Below are 12,815 nucleotides of genomic sequence, written 5' to 3' on the forward strand. Positions count from 1 at the left end.
TTTAAAATGAGAGAGAAAGAAATGAGTGCAGCATACTTTTAGAGTATTTTAGATGCTGCAATAATTTTGCCAGAATAAGGCATATTTTGTCCAAAAAGAGTCACTATCAATCAAACTGTTTAGTTTTGGAGAATAGAGAAAAAGATGTATATCAGGGTCAGTGATTCTTTTTCAATAATCTAAATTAGAAATTTACAGATCAATATAGGCATTTTCACCTTTTGAAAGCATCTTTTATCCTGCATCACTATCTTTATAGGCATAGCTCTTTAAACTCCAGTCTGAGATACCTAAACTGAACTAGTCTTATTTTCTTCTGCTCAAATTGAGAATCCTTGTAGTGAAAAAAAAAAAAAATGAATTTTGCAAATGAGATTTGAGAGCAAAGAGAGGATGTCCTTGACATATTAAGAGCAAATAGCAGAGTATTATTTGTAAAACTGAAAACCCTGCACATGCACAGATCTGCATACATTAGTGCGAGGCAGGAAGAAGGTATGGAACAATACAAGCCAATCTTGTAGGAAGTGGGAGGAAGTAAGTGGGAAGGAAAATTAGAGAGATTATTAACTTGTCTTCAAATATCCTCATAATGTTCACACTTATTACAATGATTACAAAATGTTACATTTTTCCTTTAATTGAATAGAAAAAACTTGAAAAGAAAAACAGATCCCATGAATTAAAAAAAAGAAAAATCTTTAAAAAGTTGATTCAATAAGCACTGCCGGGGTAAAAAACTTTCTTTGCTCTTTCCATAGCAAAGAAAGAGTCTCTTAAGGCCCAGATTTCTGACAGGTAGTCCGCCAGCGAATTGTTCCCCAAATGATTCCCCAGTCTTCCTGACCAAAACTGCCTTTGGGAACCAGCAGCTGCCCGGTGCTTTGTGCTAGCAAGTTTAGAGTAATTGTTAATTTTACTTGGAACAGAAAATTAATTCCAGTTTTAGAGCTATTTGGGCTTGGTGGACTAAGTTTCTATCGTGAAACTGAGAGATAAAAGGAAACTGTAAAGCAAGCATTCAGGGCTACGTCTCCAGCATTCGGGAGTCTGTACAGGAGCTGCAGGGATGAGAGCAAGGCTTTGGAAGCAAGCAGTCCAAGGTTTATACTCTGGCTCAGCTATTATTTCCTGCAAGGCCTTGGACACATCCCTTAAGCTCGGTAAGCTTCTGTTTTCCAATGTACAAAATGGGGATACGTATTCTTTTTTTGAAAAGGTTATACAGAGAAATGAGTTATATAGAGAAATGAGTAAGATCATATATTTGAATCATTTAGTAGCCACACTGGCAAGGGATAAACACATCAGAAAGGGAGCTATTATTACTCAATTAATCCAAAACTCTGCTCACTCTTTTAAGAGCATACATTTGTAATGGAACCTCTCTGATTCGCACAGGAGGAGTTTTAATCATGTGACAAAATGTGGATCTTGTTAAAATGCAAACTATGATTCAACAGATTGCATAGGGTCTGAGATGCTGTATTTCTAACAAACTGCCAGCGAGGCAGAAACTGCTTGGTGAGTATGCCATAATTGGAGTAGATAGGCTCTAGAATAAAACAGAAATCAAAATAAACTGAATGAAGTTGAGGGAGATAGAGCAGACATTGAGACAGGGTTACCTACTCCAACCCTGTGCCTGCACTCATCAAGTCCACTTTGCTGGTAGCACTTACCACTTAGAACTCTTCTCTCTATGCCACTAGGCTGTGATCTCCTTGAGGGTCAGAAGCCTATCCTTATGGCTCCAGGTATCTACTGCACTTAATTTTGACACTCAGTTCAGGTATGAGTTAATACATGTATGAAAGAACAGATACATGAACATGATGCATGAATGAAATTCAGGGGAATTACTACTGGTTGATGTATAAAAATCTAAATGGGTTTGAACTTCACATTTCTTAATCACTGGAACAGCTTCATATATTATTAGTATTGTTGGTGTTACATACTTTATTGAGCTTAATATTCAAGCAAAAGAACCATTGGGAAAGATCAATCTTAGACATTCACTCTAAAAATATAGAATTTCAGAAGTCCCTTTACTGTAATATAAAAAGAAACATCCAGAGGGATGCTTGGGTGGCTCAGCGGTTGAGCATCTGCCTTTGGCTCAGAGCGTGATCCCGCTGTCCAAGATCAAGTCCCTCATCTGGCTCCTTGCAGGGAGCCTGCTTCTCCCTCTGCCTATGTCTCTGCCTGTCTCCCTCTCTGTCTCTCATGAATAAATGAAAAGAAAGAAAGAAGAAGGAAGGAAGGAAGGAAGGAAGGAAGGAAGGAAGGAAGGAAGGAAGGAAGGAAAGGAAAGGAAAGGAAAGGAAAGGAAAGGAAAAGGAAAAGGAAAAGGAAAAGGAAAGGGAAAGGGAAAGGGAAAGGGAAAGGGAAAGGGAAAGGGAAAGGGAAAGGGAAAGGGAAAGGGAAAGGGAAAGGGAAAGGGAAAGGGAAAGGGAAAGGGAAAGGGAAAGGGAAAGGAAAGGAAAGGAAAGGAAGAAAGGAAGAAAGAAAGAAAAAAAAGAAAGAAAGAAAGAAAGAAAGAAAGAAAGAAAGAAAGAAAAGAAAGAAAGAAAGAAAAGAAAAGAAAGAAAGAAAGAAAGAAAGAAAAAGAAAAGAAAAGAAAAGAAGAAAGAAAAGAAAAGAAAAGAAAAGAAAAGAAAAGAAGAAAAGATAATTTGAAGGTTTTCTAGGTAGTTTGGTGGAGACGTGGATGGAACTGGAGGGTATTATGCTGAGTGAAGTAAGTCAGTCGGAGAAGGACAAACATTATATGTTCTCATTCATTTGGGGAATATAAATAATAGTGAAAGGGAATATAAGGGAAGGGAGAAGAAATGTGTGGGAAATATCAGAAAGGGAGACAGAACGTAAAGACTGCTAACTCTGGGAAACGAACTAGGGGTGGTAGAAGGGGAGGAGGGCGGGGGGTGGGAGTGAATGGGTGACGGGCACTGGGTGTTATTCTGTATGTTAGTAAATTGAACACCAATAAATAATGGCCATCCTAACAGGCATGAGGTAAAAAAAAAAAAAAAAAAAAAAAAAAAGAAAGAAAAAGAAAGAAAGATCCGGAACTCCTTTCTCCTTTCATGGGAGGTCTTCTTCCTTAAGGAACAGTAACTACAGTTTCCAGCACCTCAACTGGACATCTCTTACAAAACAATCATGCTGGCAACATATTATTATAATTAGCATAGATATTCTTCTAAGGCATGTAACAGCTCCGATTTATAGATTTTCTAAGTAATTAAGAATCACTAAAAACCCTTCATTGTTTTTATGACAAAATATAGTGAGTTTTCCAACTGGAGTTTCACACTGGCATCAGATTGTACAATCAAGTCATGTAACCTTTACACGGTTAGTCTTACTGCATAGACAACAGGAGGTTACACTGGCCAAGTTGGCTACTATAGCAACATCCATTTTTACTGCTAGGAATTAGAAACCTTGTTAAAGGGACACGTAGGTGGCTCACTTGGTTAAGTGTCTGCCTTCGGCTCAGGACAAAATCCCGGAGTCCTAGGATTGAGCCCCACATCGGGTTCCCTGCTCACCCAGGAACCTGCTTCTCCTTCTGCCTGCTGCTCCCCCTGCTTGTGCGCTTGCTCACTCTTTCTCTCATGCACAAATAAATAAAATCTTAAAAAAGAAAAGAAAAGAAACCTTGTTAAATTTCGGAGGGACCACTGAAAATTTAAGTTTCATTAGATGATACCAAGAAGTACTTATCCAGATTTGATCTGTTTATATAACATGATTCTTTGGATGAGAGCCTTAAGTTCTAATTCAGCTGGACAGTTCAGGGCTTGTGTTCCTACGGATCTTTTGTTGCAAATTGGGATACCGTGCATACAATACAGACCATATAATATCTACTTCCAAACCTCTCCAGATACGTTTAAAATTTTAGTTGTGTAGCCTAAATACTTAAAGATATGGGGGTGGTTAGCTGTCATCTTGTCAATAGGATAATAAGACTCCAATAAATATGGTGCATTACATTTATGAGAAGGGGGACTATAATTGGATGTGTTTTATTTCTTTCTTTTTAAAGAGAGAAACTAAACCTTTTATTTTGAAATTATTTCAAGCCTACAGAAAAGTTGCAAAACCAGTAGCAAGAATGACCACACATAGGTTACCCAGATTTATCCACATTTGTTTTTCCTTTTCCTCCCCCCTCCTTTATTAGTATTAGTATTAGTATACTATTATCTAATATCCAGCTTATATTCGAATTTCACCAATCATTCAAAGAATGTTGGACATGTTTTAAAGCTTAGCTCTGACTCAAGTCACCCCAGATAGTCATAACATAGTAGAGTTTCTCAGTAACGGAATTTACCTATTCTAAACTGCATCTTTCTCAACACAGTGGCCTACAAAACACACTCTTCCTAGGCTTCTGGAGAACTTTAAAATCACTCTTTAACATTTTTGGGATACCAGGGTAGCTCAGCAGTTGAGCTTCTGTCTGTCTTTCGCTCAGGGTGTGTTTCTGGGGTCTAGGGATGGAGTCCCACATTGGGCTCTTTGCATGAAGCCTGCTTTTCCTCTACCTGTGTCTCTGCCTTTCTCTCTCTCATGAATAAATAAATAAAATATTTTTTTAAAAAATTTAACATTTTTAGCACCCGATGGCCTCATTTTGCTGTCATTTTTAAGTATTTTATTTTCTTGGCCAAGAGTTCTCAAAGCAAATACATGTTCCCCAGCTGACTTTTATGTTTTCTTATAGAAGAGTTGGTCTTCCATTTATGATATAAAACAAACGTTAATTGGGATGATGATTAAGATGGCCTAGGCTTTTTCCAAACATTTTCCTATAAACTAAGAAACTTAAATGGTTAGTCTTTTTTATAGAGTAAAAATATCTAGGTTGAAAAAGAAAATCTAGATAAAAGCAGCCAAAGAATATCGAGAGCAGCTTCCCAAAAAGACATCCTCAGAAAAGTTCCTTATTTAGAGCTTTCATAAAATGGCATTGGGAGGTTCATTCAGTTCCTTCAACCTTCCTGGGGGTCACCATAAAGCCCAATTAAACCTTTTGACCCACAAATTACTTCTGGGAATTTTTCCAAAGGAAAAATCATAGATGTGCACAAAGTTTGGATGTGAAAAACCTATCTTACTAAAGAGAGATCAATCATGGGGTACCCATATAATGTAATTCTACAAAGATATTTTAAAAGCTTTAACACAAATATCTAAAGATATGGAAATATTTATGATTTAGTATTACACATAAACAAGTAGATGATAAAACAGCTTGTCTAAAATTACCTCAATTTCCTAAAAATATACATACATGTTTGACTAAAAAGAAACAAATTTGAAAAGTAACAATAATTAGATGGTAGGATAGGGTAATTTTAAATTTCTCCTCTGTGTTCTCCTGAATTTTTGTAGTTTTATTTTCTAAATTAAATATGTACTGGTTGGGTAGTTAGAATATAAAATGTTTTCCTCATTTTTTTTCTCTCATGAATATAGCATTCATACATATGGAATTAAATAATCACAAGATTAGCAAGAAATAAATGAAAATAAATAAAGATCAGCGAACATAAACTTAACTAATACCATATAGTTTTGGCATTAACTTGTTATATTTAAATAAATTCCTCCCAGGAGATTCTCTATCAACCATCTCCAGTTTCTACTAGCTGATCCTTTTTCTGAAACAGTTCAATGATTCTTAGAAATCCAAATGAAAATCCCAGACAGGCAAGGAAATAAAATGTGCAAAGGAAGTTAGCCTTGGCCGTGTGCAGAGAGGTGGAAACCATGAATATGAATGGATGGAGGTTTAGAACAACGGATAATGAAAGAGGGAAATACTATTCAGATGACAGCTGCCAGCCCCCTCCCCCTACTGTCATTCCCTGCTGCCCGCTCCTCTCTCCCCTCCCCCACCTTTATTCCCAGCCCAGAGGAAACGTTGTGGGGCTTGTAGCCTTCGTGGTGTTCTCACACTCCAAAAGCACAGAGGATAAAAGGCCACTGTGTTGAAAGCTTGTGCCTCATAGAGTAACAACAGTGCTAGAAGTGCTTAAAAAGACGTTGTTACTTTTCATATCAATCATAGCGTTGGCCAAGCTACTCTCCAATCTACTGGGAGGTACAGGGTGAGCATTGTTTAATTGGCTTTGGGAATCTTATGAGCTGTGCTAGACTATTAATTAGAGGAGTTGCTAGAATAAGCTGTGACGTGTGTGTGTTGGGAGGGGAGGGCTGGTTATGCCACAGTCTTGGTAAACAATTTACAAATGTATTTTTGGACAAATAAAAAAAAAGTTAGAACACACTTCTTAGGAAGCAACAGTTCCTTAGGCAGAGGTACCCTAAATCTTCCTGCAGGTACCTAATCTCTTTGAATAGGAATACCACTTGATGCCTAAAGGATTTATTCTCAATGCCAATTTTCCCATCTAGGCCAACAGAGAACACTGTGATTTGTAGAATCAGGGTCTCATACTCAAGTGTGTTGAGCTGTCCAGTAGAGGAAGAGACAAATAATGCTGGGGCATACGTACTATTTATGGGGGACAGTTAGCACTAGCAGCTGTTGCTTTTCTGATTTTTCTTTAAAAAAAAAAAAGATTTATTTATTTTAGGAAGAGAGAGAGCAAGAGCAGGAGGGGCAAAGAAAGAGAATTCAAGCAGACTGGTGCTGAGCATGGAGCCTCTGGGGTTAGGGGGATGGTTGATCTCAAGATCCTGAGGTTACAACCTAAGCAGAAACCAAGAGTCAATAGTTTAAACCAATGAACCACCCAGGCAGACCTGATTTTTCACGAGTAACTGGTAATCCCAATTTTTGTGTGAATTCTCTGTGTTTCTAGAAGTTGACAACTAAAAAGAAAAATCAGTGCATTCTGTGAACAAATAAAACATCTCTGAGGGCCAAAATAGAATGCCAGGATATAACCTCTGATTCAAAGAACAAGATCTTAACATACAATTTTTAAAGAGCATGTCACTAAATTTATCTGTATATGCATCAATTACCATCCAGGAAATGGATGAGAAGAGAATCATGAATTTAAATTCTAAACTGTCTGACCAATTTACCCTAATCAAATTCCTAAATTCATCTGGGGTATGTTTTCCTCCTTTCATTAAAATATGAATAATGTACTAGAGTTATACAATTTAAAGATTTTACTAGAAAAAAATAAAGATCTTGCTTGAGGATTTAAATAAGCAAATGCATTTATCTTTACAACTTAGAGCTACTGCTAATAATTTATTTCTTTTATGTATGAAAAGACTAAGGAACAAAGCAAAATCACAGGTAAGCCAGAGGATGAGGCTGGAATCCAAGAACCCTGTCTCTTTATGATTCAACAATCAAATAAGAACCCTCTCTAAAGGATGACTAAGAAAGCAAGCCCATTAACACGTTAGGCTCATGAAGCAAGTAATCATGTAAACGAATCACTATTCTAATAGTCTCAGCAAGATGAACTCAGGGTCCTCATTTAAAGCACATGGAACCCTGAATATATCCTGCCAGTCCTTTCTGGCCTGGTTTATGTATACAATGGAATATTACTCAGCTATTAGAAATGACAAATACCCACCATTTGCTTCAACGTGGATGGAACTGGAGGGTATTATGCTGAGTGAAGTAAGTCAGTCGGAGAAGGACAAACATTATATGTTCTCATTCATTTGGGGAATATAAATAATAGTGAAAGGGAATATAAGGGAAGGGAGAAGAAATGTGTGGGAAATATCAGAAAGGGAGACAGAACGTAAAGACTGCTAACTCTGGGAAACGAACTAGGGGTGGTAGAAGGGGAGGAGGGCGGGGGGTGGGAGTGAATGGGTGACGGGCACTGGGTGTTATTCTGTATGTTAGTAAATTGAACACCAATAAAAAATAAATTAAAAAAAAATAAAGCACATGGAAAGGAAATGTGTCAGGTTAAGACATCTTCATCTAGTAAGTGGAATATTAATCACATCTAATCCAGTGTACATTTTCAGATGAGTAACTCCATCATTCATCATCCAACTTAAACAGTTTCCTAGGACAGACACTTTAATATTTACTAATTTGCTTTCCAACCCATGCTATTTCTCGTTAGGATGGCAACATCCAATTTGTGAGGGAAATGAGTCATATTATGCCACTATCCTACCTTCCAAGGGACAAGTTAAAGCAGGAAATGAATGGCTCTGTGTGTGTGTGTGTGTGTGTGTGTGTGTGTGTGTGTACAGGAAAACTGTATTCTAAGACTGAAGGATCTCAGCTTGGGGGCATGATTTTTTTAGATATTGTTTACAACTTTCAGAGCTGTCTTATATCAGACAGAATTATAATTTTGCCATTAAGTTTTATTTTGAACTGTTCACAATATACAAGTATCTCTAAATGTTTGTGAATTTTTCATGTAAAAATCAACCTTTTAGTCTTATACAGTTTCAACTTAGATTTCTGTCTTTTACACCAGCTTAACTATATCTTATTCTTTTTTTTTTAAGATTTTATTTATTTATTCATGAGAGACACAGAGAGAGAGAGCGAGAGAGAGAGAGAGAGAGAGAGAGAGAAGGCAGAGACACAGGCAGAGGGAGAAGCAGGCTCCATGCAGGGAGCCCGATGTGGGACTTGATCCCCAGTCTCCAGGATCACATCCTGGGCTGAAGGCGGTGCTAAACCGCTGAGCCAACTACATCTTATTCTTAAATGCTGTGGAATACTTGAATAGACTTCAGAACTATTGAAAACTTCAAATAATGATTTTAAAAATCCCCATTAAAGTGAGTATACCAAAAACCAGATATCCAGAATGGAGGTGCCAAAGTCACTTTGAGTCTGTTTCACCTTGATTAGTTTCTTTCTACATCTCAACTTCCCTGTACTCGGAAAACTGACTTTCTACCTATAAGGTGTCTTGTGAGAAATGCAAAGTTCTTTTGCAAGCTGCCTTATCATGCAATTTAAATTACAGAAAGCACAAACAGGTGTCCTTCACGAACAGACGAAAAGAGTCCTAATTTAAAACTCCAATTACAGCAATATAATCTTTAAAAAAATCTTTTTTTTAATGCTATTTATGAGATGAGGACTCCGTGTTAAGCAAAGTAATATACTTCCAGCAAGGGAAAGTGTCAGAGAATTGATATTTTGGGGCAGCCTTTGTTTTTTGCAGATGTTGCTGGGTGAAAGGAAATTTTAAAATTATAATTAACATTTTATCTATAGGATGCCTGGGTGGCTCAGTCAGTTAAGTGGCTGCCTTTGGCCCAGGTCATGATGTCAGGGTCCTGGGATCAAGTCCCACATCAGGCTTCCTGCTCAGTGGGGAGTCTGCTTCTCCCTCTCCCTCTGCCCCTCCCCACTGCTAATGCTCATGGTCTCAGTCTCTCTCTCTCTCTCTCTGGCTCTCTCAAATAAATAAATAAAATCTTAAAAAACATTTTTTTTTTTTTTTACCTCTACATAGTCCTTGATGCTCCTTCAGGTAAAGCAACACTATCAACAAAAAGGATAAGGACCCTAACCATGTTTGTCCTTCACTTTTTTGCCACCAGTTCAGCTCTCTCAATTTTTTCCCAAACACATACATTCCCTCTCCCTACCAATCAGGTAGATCTTCACTTTCTAGTGATCATTTGCTAAACATAGTGCTATAAGCCCTATTGTCATACTTCACTGCCCGCTATTAGATCAAATGAGATGAGAGAATTCTCCATTTTAAACCAAAACAAACCTTATATCCACTGGTCCAGACACACAGGACCTACCTAGAACTATACAAATAGAGTCACCGATCTGTGTGTCCTACACAATATCAACACCAAAGACTATTTATACCTTCTAATTCCACTATCTCTTCCTCATCCAAACCCTCGTTTGGGGATTTAATTATTCTTCACTTTTTCCCTAAAGTCTAGAGACTAGGCAATTAAAGTACCTCTTCAACTTACCATCCTACGTTCAACACATTACCTCTGAATAACTCAAAAACTGTAATATATCCCACCATGGGTTAAAGGTAAGCCTTGGGTATGTTTTAAAACAAACAAACAAACAAACAAACAAACAAACAAACAAACAAACGAAAACACCTTTCAGCCAACTGAGAACTGTTGGAAACTCGAGCCCCCAGATGGCCAAACATACAGCAGGTTCCCTGCTCCACCATCAGCCATTCAGCCAGTAGCTCTTCCCATCTTCAGCATCTTTTCTAACTCAGCCTCTCCAGGCAGCTACCCTCAACACATCAAACTTGGTTCTCCAGATGAAGAGCCTGTGTGGGTAGCCTCCCAACACTCAGTCCACCAGGATGTCAAAACTAACTCCTTACAGGCGAGGGGCATCTTCAGGCTTTCTAAAGAGAATATCACATGAAGTGTGCACTAATCTTTTTTTATCTGGCATTTAGCCTAAGCACTGAGATCAGCAATTCTAAAACACACTGTCAGCCCTTTGTGACAAAGTCCTCTATTATAACCCTGGTCATCTCCCTACTGACTTCAGGGATCTTCCAGCCCCTCCTTTGCAGGGGGTGATCCCCAAAACCTTCAGTGTGAATTGATCAGTCACTTCGGAGAATGAGAGGTACTGACTCCACTGCTTTTCAGTTCAGGGAGGCGGGAGCCAGACTCCAGGCATCCAGTTCTTTATGACTGGATAAAGAGCCTGGTAAACTGCAGAGGAGCGGATTATATGTGCAGGGTCTAAGAAACAAAAAGAAAAAAGGAGGATGGGGGAGGAGGGGCAGGCAGTCAAAAAAACCCTTCATCTCTTCTTTACAAGATATCTATATTTTACTAGAGGAAAAACTGACTTATAAACATCAAACCTAGCAACTTTCTATTTCAAGTTTTTGTTATTTCCTCCCTCGGCTCCAGTTCAGAGTCCAAGTACCCCAAAAGGCCCAGACAAGACCAACGCACAAGACCTTCAACTTCTCTCAAATTAATAAGTTGTCATGTGGAGGCCAATCCAGGCCCCAGAGGCCTTTACTCTGTTCTTTACTGTGGGAAGCAGGGAGCTCTGGGCTGGAGGCTGGTGGTCCTGCCTCCCTCCTCCGGCAGTCTATCAGCTCTCCTGGAAATCTGTCTCTTCTTCTGCTCACTTGCCCCAGATTCTGACTTGAGTTTTGCTAGAAATAGTTCTCAGGCCCCTCTAAAGTCTGGCTGTCTGATGGCACCAGCATCATAGAATAATTGGTATAGTGGGCCCTGTGATGTGCAGCCCAGACCCCTTTAGGCCCAGAGCATTTATTGCTGGGAGTACTGGAGCCTGCCAGCTCTCATCTGAGGGCCTTTCTGGAGGGCCTTTATCTACTGAGGTCTGTGCAGCCCCTATCCAGTGACTGGCGGATGGACACAAAGACCCAGCCTCCTTGCCTTAGAGCCATCTGTGTTCCAGAGCCCACCATGACCAACCCCACCTGTAACACAGTCAACCTTCCCCTCTACCTAATTCTGATGCCCTCGTTTTGTGCCAGGCTTTGTTGTTCCATAAGTAGTCCCCAATAAAACTCAATCTCAGCATCTCAGAATCTGTTTCCTAGAGAACTGAGTTGTGATCATCAGAAACAAGATACAAATAATGCTGCACTATCTTTTGCCCAACTGCCTAACTACTACTCTACTACTACTACTACTACTACTACTACTACTTTCTTCTCCTTCTTCTTTTTAGACAGAGTAGGCCGGGAGGAGAGGCAAATGGAAAGAGGGAGAATCTCAAGCAGGCTCCATGCCCAGTGCAGAGCCCCACGCAGGGCTCAATCTCATGACCCTGAGTTCACAACCTGAGCCAAAATCAAGAGTCAGATGCTTAAGTGACTAAGCCACCCAGGCGCAACTCCTTTACTCAACTTCCAATTCATACGTAGTTTACAGTCATCCTTAACACTTGCACCAGCCACATTCGGACTCTGGCATTCAGTGATGCATGAGGGCATGACTGCCCACCAGTCTAGTTAAAGCAATCATACTGTAGAATTTGTGCCATAATTTAAATATATGCAATCCTCATTTTTTTATGGTTCTAATAAGCATACATTTCAATGACCATGGTCTGGTTAAATAACTACTCCAGTAACAACCAGGTTCAGATTTCAGTGGCCACAGAATATTATATTAGTATATATAAGAAGTACAAACTGGGCAAGTGGCTCTTCAGTCCACAAATAACAGGTACACATCACTGACCAGTGACCAGTCGCAGCGCTTCTTTCAGAGCTTGTTGATGATTAGTCACTGCATATCTAAGCAGGGCAGCAAGAGCCAGAATGATGTTTGGCCCGGGGAGTAGGGAGCTGGAGGAAGGACATCCAGAAAGCAGGATTCCCTTGGTCTGATAGAGGTAAGTAGCAGGCCTCTCCCTCAAGTGTCAGTATCTTAGAGTACTGAGGTATATTATCCATGTACTTTCAAGCACAGAAAAGGTGAGGCCAATATCAAATCCCATGTATTAGTTTCCTATGGCTGCTATAACAAATTACCTAACCACAAACTTAGTGGCTTAAAATAACAAAAATGTATTACTCTATAGTTTGCAGGTCAGAAATCTAAAATGGAGGCACCTGGATGGTTTAGCTGGTTAAGCGCCTGCCTTCAGCTCAGCTCATGATCCCGGATTCCTGGGATTGAGCCTCCGTATCAGGCTCCCTGCTCAGTGGGGAGCCTGCTTCTCTCCTTCTCCCTCTCCCTCTGCTACTCTCCCTGTTTGTGCTCTCTTTCTCACTCTCTCTCTCTCTCTCTCTCTCAAATAAATAAAATAAAAATCATAAAAAAAAATGGGTGGCAGGGCTGTGTTCCTTCTGGAGGCTCTAGGG

General features: G+C 39.4%; 1 protein-coding gene across 4 annotated transcripts in view; it reads right to left on the bottom strand.

The window, feature by feature from the left end:
- MOB3B (MOB kinase activator 3B) overlaps positions 1–12,815 on the bottom strand; it is a 191,613-nt gene that overhangs the window by 157,122 nt on the left and 21,676 nt on the right. The window contains exon 1 of one of the 4 annotated variants that reach the window (XM_049116202.1): positions 3,482–3,505. The exons of the other annotated variants lie outside the window; for them this stretch is intronic. The gene's annotated coding sequence lies outside the window, so the exon portion shown is untranslated. Of the gene's footprint in view, positions 1–3,481; positions 3,506–12,815 lie in introns of those variants that run through there. 4 annotated transcript variants of the gene reach the window in all.

Source organism: Canis lupus, chromosome 11 (assembly GCF_003254725.2).
Source record: "Canis lupus dingo isolate Sandy chromosome 11, ASM325472v2, whole genome shotgun sequence".
NCBI lineage: Eukaryota > Metazoa > Chordata > Mammalia > Carnivora > Canidae > Canis > Canis lupus.